This window comes from Enhydra lutris, unplaced genomic scaffold, assembly GCF_002288905.1.
Source record: "Enhydra lutris kenyoni isolate GAN:26980312 unplaced genomic scaffold, ASM228890v2 scaffoldscaffold21, whole genome shotgun sequence".
Lineage (NCBI taxonomy): Eukaryota > Metazoa > Chordata > Mammalia > Carnivora > Mustelidae > Enhydra > Enhydra lutris.
The window spans coordinates 41,193,445-41,211,870 of record NW_019154105.1 but is presented as its reverse complement, the minus strand read 5'-3'; positions in this window follow the sequence as shown (position 1 = coordinate 41,211,870).

Sequence of the window (18,426 nt, the reverse complement as noted above, 5' to 3'; positions counted from 1 at the left end):
TCTTTCAGGGAGGAAGAAAGGGGAATTAATATCCTTACCTCAAGTTTTATCCTTTAGAGCGTCCAACAGAGCTTCTGCTAAATCAGAAGTCAAAGGACCTTTATCCATAAAGGTAAACATCTGGGTAAAAAGGCAGGATGGCGAAATGTTGGGCATAGATTTGAAAGGGCAAATGGAAGGTTTCTTTCACAATTTAAAAACATTAGCTTTAATATGGATAAAGTTTCCAAAAATATAGACAGAATGGTGTCTCCAAAGTACCTAGAACAATGTTTGGCTTGCAGTAGACAGTCAAAAAATATTTGCTCCTTTCCTCTTTACATACATACAATTTGTTTTTGCGATTAGAAATCATAAATAGAAGCATCAAGGCCCCTTTTTCTCAGAAGAAAGGTTTAATATTAACATAATATATTAAAAGAGCTCTGAAGCTGGGGACTGTGTAGATTGTTATAAAATACAAACTACATTAACATTGTTAAGTACGTATGTAATTCTTTTTATACTTAAATTTTGGGACTCCTTTTTCTTTAATATACCTGTTGGGCAGCATTCAATCAGAGTCAAAACAAAACAAAACAAAATAATACAAAAAAACACCATATTTTTCAATGCTGAGGACGTTTGGCAAGGAAAATAGCAATGATGGGTTCCTACAATGTCCTGTGTTATTTAGTTCACTCCTTCAAAAGGGAAGAGTTGCTCAGGGATCTCTGCTAAAGCTCATATATAAATGGCATTGAAAATGAAACAATCAACTTATTAATGCCAAAGTCAAACAGAATCCACTAATAATATACAGGAATAATGGCTTTAACACAAAGATTTCTTTTTTTTATTCCTAAAAAAGTTTAAAACTTGATTGAAAATATAAATGTACAGTTTACATATATCTAAAAAAGCACAAATAAAGAAAACCTGGTGCCTTAATGAAAAAAAATCTGTATTGATATTTTGGTGTATGTTTTTTCCAGAAATCAATGAAAATGAGAAATGAAATATACAATGAAAATAATGTAATGTAATGTAAATGAAAAATAATTGTACAAATTAATTTACTAGAACTGTTAAAATCCAGCATCATAAAGTTGTGTTTGAAGTGAGGGAGAGAGAGGATAGAGTATACTGATAAGATTTTCCTATATACACTTATCAGGACTAGAATAATATGAACAGAATGCCTCCAGCCAGAACCAGTGTCATCACAAATGTCTGCTTACCTCAAAACAATATAAATATTTTTATTTAAAAAAACAGTATACTTCAAATGACTTCAACAGCGTCCATCTTGTTTTCAATTACTTCATAAAAAAAATAAAACAGAACAAAATCCTTCAACTATTTAGTTAATGAAATACCATTAATATGCAACTCCCTACACCAAATGTGTGCTTCATTTTTTTATATCAACAATAATCATTATTAATTATTCATCTTTTTTAAAAGACTTTATTTATTTATTTGACAGAGATCACAAGTAGGCAGAGAGGCAGGCAGAGAGAGACGTTGGGGGGAAAGCAGGCTCCCCATTGAGCAGAGAGCCTGATGCGGGGCTCAATCCCAAAACCTCAGGATTATGACCCCAGCTGAAGGCAGAGGCTCAACCCACTGAGCCATCCAGGTGCCCTAATTATTCATCTTTTTATAGCTGTCATTCAATTTGGCAGCAGAGTTTTCCTGGAAAGGTATTAGAAAATGAAGAACTCTTTTCATTACTAGTACTAAAGAAGAAGGATATCATAAAGAAAAACAAAAGGGTAAAAGTGGTGATAATAACATAATTTTAGAGTACAAAAATAAAATGCAAAGAAATAAGTGGATTCATGGTGTTTGTTATGTAACAAATGTACAGCTAAAAAGTAAGAAAAATCTGTTTTGTTTTTTTTAATTTGTTGACTCCCTTGCAACCTCTTTTGCTTCCTATAAAATCCTGCATTAAAGATTAGCATTCCTAGGAAAAGAAGATGTACAGAATTTAGATAGATATCTGTATGATTTCATACATCTCATTTTAAAAGAGAGTGTGCCAACGATCAATAGAAGTGCATGCCTGAAGTAATCTGATTGCATCAAATTGAGCACCCCAGAGTTGGAACGACGTTCACAATCAGCCACCTGTGTATGTCTTGATTCTGGAACAGACTGGTGAGGAAGGTGGTCTGGAAGCATGGTGGGCAGTGAGTAATCCCACTACAATAAATACTTGCAATTTAATGAATTATTACTTTTACTATGTTGCATGCACTTATTAAAAAAAATGGAACAGTTATGCCTCAAGTGGTATAGTATGCATTCAACTTTAAATATTTTTGAAAGTCAAATTTTTAAAAAATATTGAGAACCAGCAATGTTCACAACATTGTGAATCAGAACATGGTAGGTAGGTGGTATGTGAGACTTCACATTAACTCACAGCTCAGTAAGATTATAAACAAATGTGTAGGAAACTGAAGAGAGTGGAGAAGCAAATATCTTGCAACCTGGTGGTTAAGGAAAGAGATATCAGTAATTCTTATTTTAATTACCTGTTTCCAACCCATACAGCAAAGATTAATCACAGAAGAAAATGGCTATAAAGCCAAGGGGAGGGAGAAAATGGGATCTTTTTTTTTTTTACTGTTTAGCATTTATTTCTGCCTGGTTCATAGACTAAAAATATAGAAAACAGGCTTCCAAAGGGATACTTGTTAAAATATAATCTACCTTGCATTAAATATGAAAAGCTAACTATATCATTAAAATTATGTTTAATTTAAAATGATTAGTTATGTTTAATCTAAAAAGATTTCCATTTGGGGAATGTTTTAGATGGTTTGAGGAATGAATATATATCTGTACATAATTATAACACTAATTATATGAGTCACAGAGGTATGTTCTGCTTAAACAAACTGAAGAAAAAAAATCTGATGTTTTGTTTTCTTGCTTTGCAGTTCAGTCCTTTTAGAATTGAACTTTCATTCACTAGAAAAAAAGGTTTCCACAGACTTTTTAATTTAAAAAAAGAGTGATGTGATTCTACACTTTTAGTCACTGATTTAAAAGATACTTTTGGGGGAAAAACAAGTCTTATTTTTCACACAATGCAGTATTCTTCTTAAAATTGTAGTTTTAGTCTGATATCCCAGTAGACACTTTTCATTCAATTATCTTCAACTTTGGCAGCACCAATCCTGAAATATCTGAGACTGAGGATTTAAAATGTCCAATTTTGAATAGGCAGTTGTTTTTTTATTTTTTAATATCCCATTTTAACATCCAAAACTTAGTGCTTTGTTAATTCTTTGATAGAGACTGTATGCATAATGCATGGCTAAGCTTTCTTTGGACAGATATTACCTCCTTTTTGATTGATTAAAAGGAAGGAATGTAAAGTATTAATATAAAGTTAAGTGAAATATAAATATTTTAGTGATTCGATAACCATTATAAAATTATTTATATATGAAATTGAAACAATTTCAGTGCACAGATTTTACTGATCACAGAATTTGTAATGCATTTTGAACTTTGAAAAGTATAAAAATATTATCTTTCCAAAAAATCAGATATGTCATTGAGAATGTCATATATAATATGCTGCTGTGAGAAGAGGTGAAAGCACCTGACTTTGTTAAACACTGACAAAGATAGAAATAACAGCTATACTAATGCAAATTGGCCAAAGATTGTTGATATAGATGAACATGGACAGATGGTTTTCAGTAAGCAGTATCATCATTGGTTTCCTATTTAACAGAAATGAAGGACTATATATTTATGATGACATACAAGAAATCAAGAGAATGAAGCTTGACTCATTCTCAATTTTCAATTGTCTTCTATCACTTTTCTTCATCAAATAGAGAAACTACTAGGAGAGTAACTACTGGGTGCTTACAGCACATTGTATTGTGGAAGTTGTCCATTCTGAAATATGTTATCTTACCCACAATCATTGCCCACTACAGATTTTTTTTTTCCCCATTACAGTGAAGTGTGGTTGCCCTTAGTTTTAAAAAGGCTTAAGTCCATAATCTTATTGGGAGACAGAGACAGAGGAAGAAGTTGTGTTATTTGAAGTTGTGAGTGCAAAATAGGGGAAACTCGTGTATACTATTATTTTACTTAGAGTTATCTGGGTAGTCATTTAACCAAGAAGGACTATTCAGGGATAAAAACTGCTTGGTGGGAACTGAGATCAGTAAGACATAACACATTTCCAAAAACAGAAGAAGGAGAAGAAAATATAAAGATCTGTGGTAGGAACCCAGGAGAGAAGATAGAGGACAATGGAATAGGAAGGTAAATCAATCTGGGAAAGTCTGTTTTACCCTAAACTGACTTTTAAGTATTTACTTGCATGGAAACATCAGATAAGGTCAATAGCAATTATAATATGAAAGTCTTGCTGAATACACAATCAACGTTCTTCAGATAATCTTTTCAAACCAATTCCAATTTAAGGTTGAAGTACCAAGACTCCCAAACAAATCTGTAAGACATCATTGCTATTCACAAAATTTAGAAAGACAATAATTCTAGCTCGTACTTTCCAGTAACTAACTGGCAGTATCTTTCCTATAGTTCAGTAGGATCAGCTTCAAGGAAAATCTCTATTATAAAACAAAACAAAAGTTAACATTTTAAATGCTATTATTGGGGTGCCTGTGTGGCTCAGTGAGTTAAGCGTCTGCCTTCAGCTCAGGTCATGATCCCAGGGTCCTGGCTCAAAGCCTGCTTCTCCCTCTCCTACTCCCTCTGCTTGTGGTCCCTCTCTGGTTGTGTCTCTTTCTGTCAAATAAATTAATAAAATCTTTTAAAAAATTTTTAAAAATTAGAAAAATAAAAAATAAATATGTTATTACTTAGTACATTTTAAATACATAATTTGCATATGTTTTAAGCACATAATTTTGTAAATACAGTATTATTTCATATTACATTTGTGTATGCTCAAAGATAATAAACATGCAAATTGAACTACAAGCTATTGCTTAGACAATAATATAGGTGGCATGTAGGTAATACTCCTTCTCCTGAAAGTTAATCACAACAAAATCAATTAATCCTTAACACAAAAGAAATGTGAAGAAGATCATCAGGATGTGATTAAATTTTCTTTATAATGACTTCAATCAAGACATAACTACACTGCTGAGTGTAACTTAAATTGCATTAAATTACAATTTACTTAAGGAGATTCAAGGGTCCTTAAATTTTCAAAATATAAATAAAATCTAACTCAATATTAAAACCCTGATTCTCAACAGAAACTGTTTTTACAGTTTATTAAAAGGATTAGAAATACTACAATTACCTAATGTAAGCCTGCTCCAGTTAAATATTTTTCTGAACCAAGAAACCAGTAATACATAACATTTCTGCAAGTAACATCCTTACAAGATCATTCTAAATATGCCACATTTAAAATTGTTTTTATCTTATTCTTGCTACCAAAGAACTAGTGAAACTGGAAATTTGAACCATATCATCATTTTTCAAGTAATAAACTATAAAAATAAATTTTTTAGTAGTTAACTTTAAGATTGCTCTATCATCCATTTCTCTAAACTTTTTCTTTTTCCATTTCCTTCTGAAGTCCAAAGTAATCATGTAGATGGCTACATCAACTTTGAGACTGGACCTAAGGAAGAGGTTTAAGGAGGGATCAGTGGACAATAATCCTGGTTCCTTTTATAAAATTAGAAGACTTACTTTTTAAAGCAATTGTTCCAAAAATTATTGATATTTTGCATGTCTTATTTGTACCCTGAATGTTAAAACTTATGTTGTTTTTTTTTTTTTTTTAATTTCTACGGGCTGTTTTTGAGTTCTTTTTGTACCATATCTTATTTATTGTTATATATGACAAGACATACAATGCATACTCTTTCATCCCATCTCACAAAAAGATTATAATGACAAAGAGGATGAGAAAAAAAATGTAAATGTAACATTACTAAGCTGTATTCTAATCCTGATTCTACTGCTGGCAATAATTTTGGTCACTCTTTGAAAGAGAAGATACCTGTGGCAGTTTTTAAATATGGTTGTAAATACTTTGAAAATCCTCACATCAGGGGGTGGACACCATGTGTCTTTTCCCCTAAAGTCAGACCAGCTTGTGATTGCTTTAAACCATAGCATATGGCTAAAGTAATTCTGTGTGAATTCTGAAGCTAGGTCATAAAAGGTCATATGCTTACTTCCTGAACACCCATTCTTGAAGACATAGCTGCCAAGTAGATCAACTACTTTTATACTTCCATGCTGTGAAGAAGTCTAAACTATAAAATTGTCAACATTTTTGAACCAAAACTTTGAATCATTCCAGCCCAGGTGCCAAAAATGTAAGTGAAGAAGCTTTCAGAAGATAATTCTATTACTCAACATTTTACTCATCACTAGCCATCCAAGACTTTTCAGAGACCCCAGAATTTGAAAACTGTGGTAAAGTCACTGCCATGTTCAAATCTCTGATCTATGAACTTTGTAAGGATAACATGGTGGTTGTTTCATGCCCCTAAATGTGAAGTTTATTAAGCAGAATTAGAAAACAGAAATAATAGCAGGTGAAATGTTCTTTCTTCCAAAATTTGGCGCACTTGTTATGAAGGGAAAAGAAGAGAAAATATAGCACTAAGCAAATGTGAGAACCATTTAATAGCTGTGCTCTTTGGCAAGCAATATATAATTCATGGGTAATATTCTCATATTGTAGCTTTTTATAGTAGATTAAGTGAAACAATATAGTTGACACAGCATATGACCAAAAAAAAACCTTAAGTTTTCTTTCTTACTTTCCCTTATTAAAAACATTTCACTCTGCTTTATTGAAGAAATAGCATGTAGCTTTGAGATAAAGTCAAACTATATAAATCAGAAAGAAATTATTTCTGTTCGTGGGAATTAAGGGAAATACCATTGACCTTGAGGTATTTATAATGCAGTAATAGACTTAACAAAAATTTCAATTCAGTTTAACAGATAAAATGGCTATATGGTAGAAGGGAATATATACTTTGGGATACATCAGTGAATAAAAGAGCTCCTTTTCCAGTCCTCATAGAATCTGGAGTCTAGCAGGTTGATGGGAATTAAATTTTTTAGCATAATGAGTGTTAAATAAAGAGAAGTCCAATGGTTATGGGAATATATAACAACAAAATTTACCCTCATCTGAGATCACAAAAGGCCTCCTTGAAAATTAGTAATTAAGCTAATTTGAAAGATAAATAGATGATAGTTAATAAGTATTAGAGAAGTATTCTAAGAAAAAGAAACAACATGAGTAAAAGCCATGAGGAAAGAGAATGCAGAATATTCTGGAGAAATATAAAGAGGTCTAGTGTATCTCAGTCATATAGACCAATGGAAGAAAGGCAGAGATTCTATGATAAAGGACATTTAATATAATTGTAAGGATCTGGGAATTTCACTTAGGGACAGGGGAAGATCATCAGAAAGGTGGTAAGCAAGCAAATGACTAGAATTTTGTTTTACAATCTTACTAAAGGATTCATGACCCATATTACTCTACAGAGTAGAAATCTTAGAGATTATTATACCTTTTTTTCGTTTTGGTGCTCATCATGCTCCTCTGTTCAAAATTTTGGGGCAATATCCTTCTACAATTATACAAAAGACATAGGATATCGGTTTCATGATTTATACTCTCATGGCAAATTAAAAACTTGAAAAATATAAAACCAGTTTATCACCCACAATTTAACTGGTACACTATTTAAATGTATAACCATATTGCTTCATGATTAAAAAAAAAAAAAACTATGAAGTGAGCCTATACTCTCAATCTCTGTTCTGAGTGTAACAGGAAATTATATTGGAATATTATTACATTTAATGAGATTCTGGTCATTTTTGAAAAAAAGTATAGCATATAGCTTCACATGACAGCGACTTGGAAAAAGAAAGGAGTCAATTAAATACACACGATATTATCTCTCATACTGTTTTTAGTCACAATATCTGCAAATCTAAATGTCTCTTAGTCTTGCTTGCTTTCTAATGGGTGTTTATCTTTTGGGCCTTGGCACTATTGTAGACTTCAACTCACATAAATCTTACCTCTTTGTTCCATAACAATTGCTTCCAGGATACTCAATACATTACACACCCATCCCATATCCAAGGTCCAGATATTCTGCCTACCTCTTTCTGGCCCCATCTCTAGGCCATATTTGTACCCCTGGTACACTTCCCCTGAGTATAATATTCCTTCTTGAAAACAAAACAAGCAAACAAACAAACAATGACAAAAACCCACTTATTCCTCACTCTCCTGCCTCTGTTCCCTGTCTTGTCAATTCAATTTGCTGGTTCCCAGTTCATAAGAGCTTGATAAACCAACACTTGAAATACTATTCAGTACTGTTTTCAATAGTGCCTGCTCCCCATTCTTTCCTTTCATCCTCAGTTTGAACTTATTCTGACATTTCCTTTTTCTTTTCAGCCTATGTACTACCAAAATCCATCAGAATTAGTGTAGAATCTGTGGTTAAATATAAACATAGTAGCTATGTAAGTTAAGTGAAATTTAAGTATATTCAACATGTATAAATATTGGCACAGTATAGCATCCTAGGGCACAGTCTTACAGGATCATTAAAATACTTACTTTTGATATATGAGAATTTGTTTTGAATATTAAACTTACACCCACATGCAAAAATAATATTTACCAGAAAATTTTCAAGTTATTTTCTCAGAGGAATGTCTCCTACTATTATCATGAGAATTGGATGTCAGGAGCAATTTGATTACTTGATACTTTTAGCCACAGAGTTATACTTTTTTTGCTTACACAGTAGAAATTAGGGTTTTAAGTCTGAATATAAATCTGAAAAAAAATGTCAAGTTGCCAGTGTGGAGTTTTACATATAAGCAAGAATGCTTATATTTTTTATAAACTTGTTTTGTTTTTAAAGTTGGCTTTATAGCTAATTAATTTTTGCTGTGTTCTGGGTCATTTTATATTTAATAACAAGTGAAAAAGTATTTTCCTTATGCTAAGGTTTTAGGAGATACTAATGAGTACCTCAGTATCTTGTTTAAAAATAAAAGTATAGGTTCCAAAATAATTTTCCACTTTGTTAAGAATTATAATTTGTGATTGCACATCCTTTATATTAAAGCAAATCTATTCAATATATGTGTAAGTAATATAATTAGTCATAAAATACGAATGGTGAAATTAGGTGAGAAATGTTTAGCAGTCATTTGTTTATATGCGCTTATATAATGATAAAAGTAAGGGAAAATCAAAAAGTTACATCTATGTCTATATGTCTATGGACATATAGTCTTTAATATATGCAAATATATTATATATATTTATATATAAAGACATATATGTCTTTAATCCATTTGTTTTTAAAACATTATGTACACTTTATTATGGATTTTCTGAATGACAAAATAGTTTCCATAAAATTAATATAAGGGTCTCATGTTGATTTTTGTATTATTTTTAAATAATGGGAGCATTGTTTGAAATATAGCAATATAGAATAGTGAGAAATTTATTTGACTAAGAGAGTTCTCTTGGGTAAGGAAACACCTTGAGTAACCAATTTTCTCTAGAGGGTGAGTCTCTGAAGGCATGATTTGGAAGGAGAAACCAAACAATCGAAAGCATGAATTTGTCTAGAAATTCAGAAATAAACATACAAGTTCCACTTCTGGGTTGATATTGTGAAGTACTCCATGGATCTGTTCCCCCATGAGACATTTGGAAATTATAAAACCAGAAATCATCTAAGTCTCCTAAAATGGTCATCATAGCATATAGAAAATCAAGAAACATTTATTCAAGAAAATCTACTAAAATTTGGTAAGAGTGAAAGTTTTTTGCATTTGAACCATGACTCACTCTTACCTCTCTCTTGTCCTATCTTAACAAATAGTCCACTGAAGGTGAGAGCAGTCAACAACAGAGGACTTCTGCTAGGTCTTGGGTGAGAGCTACATAATCTTCCTGGGAATGAGCGAGGCACCAGAATTTCTCAAAAGCAATGTACATATAATAATCTCATATATATAACATACATAAACCTATAACATATAGAAATGCAGTATATTTGCCATTAGTATTACAAAGAAGGGGGGTGGAACAAAGTTCTATGGGCTGAGAAAAAGACAGTGTGTGGTAACTCAAATGAATAGAAGAAATAGAGACTAAAAATAGTAAACAAGGGATGCCTGGGTGGCTCAGTTGGTTAAGAGACTGCCTTCAGCTCAGGTCATGATCCTGGAGTCCTAGGATCGAGCCTCGCATTGGGCTCCCTGCTCAGCAGGGAGTCTGCTTCTCCCTCTGACCCTCCCACTTCTCATGCTCTCTCTCTCTCTCTCTCTCAAATAAATAAATAAAATCTAAAATAATAATAATAATAAATAAAAATAGTAAACAAGAAAGTTACTATAACAACAACTCTAAATGTATATATACCCTTCTATCATTTCTCAACTTCCTTAAGAGATATGAAATTATATCAAACAATAGTCACAACAATGAATGCTGGATTTGTAACATGTATAGGTGTTATGTGTATAATGATTAATAACACAAAAGAAAAGGAGAAAGGGATTCGAGCATTACAAAAATAATATATATCTCACTAGAGTTTTTATACATTTCTAACAGACTCTGATAGTTTATAGTGTCGATAGTAAGCCCTTAAGCAATAAAGACAAAACAGAGGATGTACCATTATTGAACTTAAAATTTATATTAGAAAATACTCATGTAAGGCCACCTGAGTATCTCAGTTGGTTGAGCATCTGACTCTTGATTTCAGTTCAGGTCATGTCTCAGGGTGGTGAGATCAAGGCCTACATTGGGCTCTGCATTGAGTGTGGAGCCTGCTTAAGATTCTTTTTCTCCCTCTCTCTCTGCCCCTTCCTCACCCCCTTGCTCTTATGTTCTCACTTTCTCTCAGGAAGAAAGAAAGAAAAAGAAAGAAAGAAAGAAAGAAAGAGAGAGAGAGAAAGAAAGAGAGAGGAAGGAAGGAAGGAAATATTCACTTAACTCAAAAGAAAATAGTAAAGGAGGAATAGAGGGATGAAAATTCATAACACATATAGGAAAAAAAAGCCAACTATATCAATAATAACATTAAATATAAGTGGATTAAACAACCCAGTCAAAAGGTAGAGGTTATCAGACTGGATGAGAAATCAAGATCCATACATGCTGTCCACAGGAGACATACTTTACCCAAAGATAAAAATAGATTGAAAGAAAATGATGGACAAAATATATCATGAAAATAGTAATCACAGGAAAACTTGACTGGGTATATTATTACTGGGCAAAATAGGTTTTAAAACAAAAACCATGTTACAGAGATTAAAAAAGAGTATTTTATAACAAAAAAGTCAATCCATCATGAAGATATAACAATTATAAACATAAATATCTGAACTCTGGACAACAAAATTTGTGGAAAAAAAACCTCCAGAAAAGAAGACACAAATAGATGAATCAACAATATTTGTTAGACACTTCAATACCTCTCTTTTGAGAAAGAAAATAATGACTAGAAATAATTTGAAGAATTTACAGAAATAAAAAAAGGATTAATTATAAAAGAATACTATATACTACTGTATCCTAATATATGAGGTGAAATAGTCAAATTCCTAGAAGGATAACACTTCCAAGATTGAGTCAAAGAGAAATAAATATCTGAGTAAACATATAAAGCAAAATAATTAAATTAGCATAAAAAAATAGTACCCTCTTCCCCAAAATACTCCAGCCCAGAATGCCTAATTGTTGAATTCTATCAAACATTTAAAGATGAATTAATAAAATCCATCACAAACTCTTACAAAAATAGAAGAGAGTCCACTTTCCAACACATTCTATGAGGTCAGCATTATTCTGATACCAGATAAAATCATTATAAGAAAACTACAAACCAATATATTATAAATATAGATTGAAAAAAAATCCTCAACAAAATACTAACAAATAGAATCCATCAATGTATAAAAAGTATTATATATAGTGAACACAAAAAAAACTCCTCTTAGGACAATGCCCAGTGGAGCTGTGTGGTCTCAAGACAGTAGAAACACTGGAGAGTGGCAGGCATATAACTCTAACCCTTGAGAGATTTGGAAGTGGAATGCAGCTCATAAGCTCTTTGTCTATGGTATTTTGTTATAGCAGCCCTAATGGACTGATGGGACGTGAATTTTGGTGGGATGGGATTGAATGCTGCAGAATGAATATTTTTGTTCCCTCAAAATTTATATGTTGAAACCTAAGTTTTAACATGATGATATTTGGAGGTGGCCTTTGGGAAATGATTAAATTATGAGGGAGGAGTCCACCTGAATTGGGATTTGTTCCTTTATATAAGAGTAAGATCCCTTACTCTTGCCATTTGAGGATTCAGTGAAATGACAGCAATCCATGTATAGGGCTTTTATCAGACATTGAATCTGCTAATGATTTGATCTTGAACTCTGCAGTCTCAGGATGTGAGAAATAAATATGTGGGGGTTTTTTTGTTTTTTTTTTTTTTTTAGATTTTATTTATTTATTTGTCAGAGAGAGAGAGGGAGAGAGAGCAAGCACAGGCAGACAGAATGGCAGGCAGAGGCAGAGGGAGAAGCAGGCTCCCTGATGAGCAAGGAGCCCGATGTGGGACTCGATCCCAGGACACTGGGATCATGACCTGAGCCGAAGGCAGCTGCTTAACCAACTGAGCCACCCAGGCGTCCCATAAATATGTGTTTTTTGTAAGCCACCCAGTTTATGGAATTTTTGTTAGAGAAGCTTAAGTTAAGACACCTTAAGATCAGGAACAAGATCAGTATAACTACTCTTGCCACCCATATTTAACATTATACTAGCAGCTCTAGTTAGGACTCTTAGCAAGAAAATGAAATAAAACATATAACTGAATTGCAAGGAATTAGTAAATATATCTATTTATAAATGACAAGATCTCATGCATAGACCATTTTAAGGAACTCATTAAAAGCCTATTATTAGATTCTAAAAATTAGTTCAGCAAGGTTGCAAGATATAAGATCAGTAAGTAAAAATCAATTATATTTCTATATGGTTTCAATGAACAATCTGAAAATGAAATTAAGGAAACATTTCCATATATAATAGTATCAAAAAGGATTAAATGCTTATGAATCAAGCAAAAGGAATGCAAAACATATTACAAAAGCTAAAAAATATTTTTGAGAAAAATTGAGATCTAAATAAGTGGAAATACAACCTATAATCATGATTAGAATATTTAATGTGATTAATGTGTTGAAGTGACAATGGCCTTATCTCAGTTTATGTTGTATGGTAACTCATAAATCCAGAGGGTATATGTACATGTATATTTTTTCATACCACCATCCTGAATATGAATATCTTTATTTCATGCACATAATTTTTAAAATCATTTTTAAAAAACCTTATCAATCCAAGATTTACACAAAATACCTGAAATTTTAAAATCTGTGGCACCTGGGTGGTCATTCTGTTAAGCCTCTGGCTTCTGCTCAGGTCATGATCCCAGGATCCTGGGATGGAGCCTCCTGTGGCAGGGCTCCCTGCTCAGTGGGGAGCCTGCTTCTCCACGTGCCTGCTGTTCCTGCTCCTGGGCACTCTCTCTCTCTGTCAAATAAATAAATAAAAATATTTTAAAAACATTTTTAATCTTTCCCTTAAAAAATAAAAATAAATAAAAGATAAAATTATAAAATAAAATATTTCCCCTTAACTAGATTTAAATATGAACGAAGCATTACAAATATAACTAGATAGTTCAAACTCCATTTTGATATTTTCAAAACACTTTAACATAATTCAGTTTATGTTACAAATTAATAAACCTTTAAATCTCATTAATATAAAATGAGGTAGAACCATTAGTTAAGAAAGAAATAACTGAAAAAGAGTGTTAGTAGGAAAAAAGCCTGGAGGGAGGAAGGGGGAAATTGATGGAGGGAAAAGAAAGGAGAAAGGAGTAGAAGGAACAAAATCATGAAAGCAATTAATTGAACTAATGTGAAAATACATCTGCTCTTTCTTTCAGAGAGCAAGCCCTTTAAAATGACTAATTAGCATGGAGTGCTGCAGGCTATTGCATAAGTATTGATTTAATGAATGCAGTTGATTGTATTTTTTCCAAAGTTAGAATTGCTCAGATTGTAGGAAGTTTAAAAAAGCATACAGCTCATTTTCTTGCCCTTTCTGCCTTGGGCAGAAAAATTCCAGTCACTCAGAAACTAGAGAATTTATCTTATTTTTTAAATGTCCAAGGAAGGAAATCCTGCAACTTCCTTTAAAAGCTTATCTTCAGCTCACAAAGAACACTTTCGCAAAACACAGCTTGTATTTACTTACACAAATATCTCATTTAAGCTGTGTGAAAAGATGAAGACTCTTTGGTTTTAAGATCTGTATGCTTACAAGTAGATCCAAAAGGGAGAGTTGAGGCAACTGTGCATCATCTTGGTAAAGACTCTTCTTTAAAGGGTAAATTTTATTAAAAAAAATAATAATAATAATTGGTTTTATAAATGAAGTAATATTTTAGTTATCCCTTTATTAAAGGAAATATGGATTTCAAAGAGAATAAATGTAAAATTTATTTTCTTGACCAAGACTAAATGAAATAATCACTACTTAAAAGAATCATGAGAAGTATATAGGTAGGTCAAGACAAAAAACAAACAAACATACCTCTGCAAATTGTTAATCCCAGTGCACTATGGAAAGCCTAAGTATATACTAAAGTCCATTGATGATTTGCAGTTGTGAAACTTAAGAATGACTACACAACTGCTTTAATTAGTTAGTTATAATTCTAGATTATAGATACAGTACATCTAGATTGACTTTTCTGTTGGCCTATGACCACTATTACTATCCAGTTTGGAAAAAAAAAAAAAAAAAGGAAAAGAAAGGATATGGAATTATGATAGCCACAGGGAAATACTAGAAATGCTTTCTCTTATATATCGAATTTGAAATGCTAATTCCATTGAGAGAAGGCTTTATCCATTCTAACTCATGAGAAATTAGAATTCTCTTTTACAGTTAAAAACAGTCCTTTAAAATATGTTTTTGCCTTACTTCTCAAGTTGTCAGCTTTACTCCTTCTGTATATAAAGACCTTAATTAAATGACAGCTGGAATTTGGGCCTCTTTCACATAAGATTCTAAGCAAATTAGTATCACAATAAATTTTTCATGTGACAAATACTTTAATTGTTTCAAGTGAAATAGTGTTGTCCATTTCATTAACTGTTTTAGTTTAAGCTATAGCTTTAAAATAGAGGTGCTCTTATATGGATATGTATTGATTAAATGATATAGTCCCTTCCCAAGATTACTTCTTTTGACTAGATCATTTAAAAAGTGAATATCTAGGACCCCAATTCTCTGAACTATATAGAACTGAAAAAGAACAGTTATTTAGAGCTGTAGTATTCTTTTTTTTTTAAGATTTTATTTATTTGACAGAGAGATAGAGATCACCAAAAGGCAGAGAGACAGGCAGAGAGAGAGGGGATAGCAGGCTCCCTGCTAAGCAGAGAGCCTGATGCAGGACTTGATCCTAGGATCCTGAGATCATGACTAGAGCCAAAGGCAGAGGCTTAACCCACTGAGCCACCGAGGTGCCCCTTAGAGCTGTAGTATTATAGAATCATAATTACCTATATAATTGGCCAAGTGCAAGTCTCTCTGTATCAATTTTTATTTCAACAAAAATGACAGGATATTGCAAATAACATGTTCACAGTTTACTTCAGAGTTTGTTTTTTTAATAATCAAATGAAGTCTCATTTATATTTATCATCATCACATAAAAATCTACTTTTAAAAGTTTAATAAATATTACATGGGGAGTACATGTTTGTCTGGCTGAAAACAATTCCAGATTTTAAGACGAGGATATATTTTTTTAAGGCAAAGATATTTTTCTGGGGCGCCTGGGTGGCTCAGTGAGTTAGGCCTCTGCCTTTGGCTCAGGTCATGATCTTGGGGTCCTGGGATGGAGGCCTGCATCGGGCTTTCTGCTCGGCAGGGGGCCTGCTCCCTCCTCTCTCTCTCTCTGCCTGCCTCTCTGCCTGCTTGTGATCTCTCTCTGTCAAATAAATAAATAAAATCTTAAGATATTTTTCTCCCATCCAAGTACTAACCAGGCCTGACCCTGCTTAGCTTCCGAGATCAGATGAGATCGGGTGCGTTCAGGGTGGTATGGCCGTAGACAGATATTTTTCTAATACATTTTAGATGTAAGACATATTTCTTCACTCTCCTGAATAAAATATAGTCATATTCTTCTAGAATAGTCAACAGCACACTTCTAGTGTTTACTGAAACATGTGTCTACTACTAAAAAAAACCTTTAACCAAGGACCTGAACTTTCCTGTGATTCTATTCTTGTCCAACTTGTGGTTGGTTTTGTAGTATTTTTAAATAACAGATGATCATTATGACCAATTCTATATCTTAAATTTAAAAAATAATTTGGTAATTTTGTCAAATCACCCATCTTAACCTAAGACACTATTTATCCTAGGGTGATAAAGCCCTCAATCTTTGTACCATGCTTCTTTCAAAATCTCTCAAAACTGGTCACTAATTTTATCTCATTTTTTAAAAAGATTGCATTTATTTATCTGACAGAAAGAGAGAGAGATCACAAGTAGGCACAGAGACAGGCAGAGAGAGAGGGGCAGCAGGCTCCCTGCTGAACAGAGAGCCTGATGCGGGCTTGATCCCAGGACCCCAAAATCATGACCTGAGCTGAAGGCAGAGGCATTAACCCACTGAGCCACCCAGGCACACCAACTGGTCACTAATTTTAATCAAAGTCATTAACTCATCATTAAAATAATAGTCATGACGCACTATGAGAAGGAAAAGATCATGCAAATACAAAGGAATCAACAGCCAAAATATTAGATTTATAAAAATATTCAGAAAATCAAGGTAGTTAGATATCATATTAATAAACTCACATACTTATGATAAGGTAAAATTCATATTAAAAGTAGACTGGCTTATTCAAATCTGTACCACTGTTGGTCTAGATTTTATTGTCCCATGTTTTGTAGTTATAAAACAAAAATTACAAAGTGTTTTACATAATTTAAAATTTAACTTTAAGACAACACAGAAATCAAAATGATAAAAGGCTGCTTACATTTAGCAGGTCTCGTGATCAAAGAAAGGAGTAGTGATGAATGTTGTGGCTAGTGGTAAATCATATTGACCCTTTAAAGAAGCAGAGAAACTCATCATAGGCAATTGTAAAAAAGAATGCTGGCCTAGCATTGCTGGATATTAAGAATTTTTCAAAAAAAAAGGCAATTCTTAGACCATCTTATGAGATAAATCCAAATATTGAAGAAGTGGTATCAATTCCCAAAATGAAATACATGATAACAAAATTAGGAGGAAATGTCTGTAGGTAGTCAAGTTATTAGTTATAAGTTATTTCTTTGCAACTCCTAGATCTTCCAAATCATAGCTATGTGGGGTTGTCTCTGAATCAATAGATATCTTACCTTTTTTCTTCATGTTCTAACATATGAAAAATGGGTCAGTTCCCCCCAAAGGACAAAAGTCTCAGAGCTAACATTTAAATGAATTTCTAACTACATTTCATAGCATATTGCATGGGGTTAAAGGAAGTCAATTTTATTTGTTCTTGATGCATTCATAGTTTTAAAGTTAGAGTGTATTAATTCTACTAACTCTATGTTTTTTCTTTCATGCCATTATGAAGAAGATGCTACTTATTTAAGGCTTTTCCTGTATGTATGTCCTTTCTTGGGGGGTGAACCTTACAACTTGGTCTTGTGAGAAAGCTTTTAGAGCAGGATAACTAAAATGGAATTCTATGAATGAAAGAGCCTTTCTTATACTTACAGGGCTGTATTTGATACTTACAGAGTTGCTCTCAAGCCCATAGATACCTGACTACTGAGTCACCAAAAAAAGGAACGAGGATATCTAACAGGAAGTTAAGATAACATAAAATTATGTTTTTAATTGGGAAATTTTTGTTTATTCATTTTATTTACTTCATGTATTTAATTGTATATCTACCATACTTCTATTTGCTTTCTATTATTTTACATTCATTTTTCCTTCCTTTCTCAGCCTCTTTTGGATATATAAAACATTTTTACTACTCCATTTTTATCTATTATTAGTTATGCATTATTATTTATTTATTTAGTGATTATTATAGATATTACCATATGTTCCCTTTAAAAATTATAGTAGGGAGGAGTCAAGATGGCGGAGAAGTAGCAGGCTGAGACTACTTCAGGTAGCGGGAGATCAGCTAGATAGCTTATCTAAAGATTGCAAACACCTACAAATCCAACGGGAGATCAAAGAGAAGAACAGCAACTCTAGAAACAGAAAATCAACCACT